Consider the following 1,177-nt stretch of genomic DNA (forward strand, 5'->3'; position numbering starts at 1 on the left):
ATGCATATGCATATATATGTATATGTATATATATATATATGCATATGCATATATATGTATATGTATATATATATATGCATATGCATGTATATGTATATGTATATATATATATGCATATGCATATATATGTATATATATATATATGTATATATATATATATGCATATGCATATATATGTATGTACATATATCCTCACACATATGTATATATATGTGTGTGTGTGTGTATATGTGCGTGCATGTGTGTATGTATATATATTTATGTAATGTATATATATTATGTATGTGTATATATATATATATATATATATATATATATGTCACAGTGGGTTTAACTAGTTTCCTATGTTTTAAGCATCAGAAAAACTATAATAGCGTTAGATACAGTGATTAAGAAACAGGGAGTTCAGTCAATGCATATTTTGGGCCGAGAAAGTAAAGGAGACAATTCGAAATCTCTTTGTATTATTAAGCTTGGTCAGCAGAGATATTGTTTCTGCAATATATTAGTGTGTATATAAGTATCTTTGAGTGTGTGTGTGGTATGCTTTTGGAGAAAGAAAGAGAGAGGTGAAATGACTGCTTGTGATGCATTTCATTGTGTCTTTGGGATAGGAAGATGTGATTTTAATTTCCTCATATTCATCTGCTTTCTGGTGGTGGTGAGATTTGCCATCACTTTTTCTAGGAAAAAGTGTTTGTCTAAGATAATAGAAAGATTCATCTCGTTATTTTTCCAATTAATGTGGTTTAAATCCAGAGCTGAGTTCTGTCAAATTGTGGAAATATTTATTGTAAGTGTGTGTGTGTGTGTGTCTCTTGTTGTTGTTGTTTAGCCCTGGTCAGCTCTAACTCAGCAGACCTATGATCAAAGGCATTCCAGCCATGACCATCCCTCTCTTCTCTCAGGTATATCATATCTAGGATTATATTTTTAAGATAGTAAGGTGTAATGTGAGGGAGATTTGGTTTCTATTTTATCTTTTCAAGCAACCACGTAGAGGTTATCACTTTGGGTTATGTATTGCCTGTGTGTTTGTGCTTGGAAAATGTAATTCTTAGCACCTTGACTCAAGATGACTGGAATAGATGAGAGATATTTTTGTATTTGGAAATAATTCTTCTATATTTTAACATTGACAGCGCTGAAGCTTTTGGTCTAAAATATTGGTCTAATC

Source organism: Octopus bimaculoides, chromosome 17 (genome assembly GCF_001194135.2).
Source record: "Octopus bimaculoides isolate UCB-OBI-ISO-001 chromosome 17, ASM119413v2, whole genome shotgun sequence".
NCBI classification, from domain to species: Eukaryota; Metazoa; Mollusca; class Cephalopoda; order Octopoda; family Octopodidae; genus Octopus; species Octopus bimaculoides.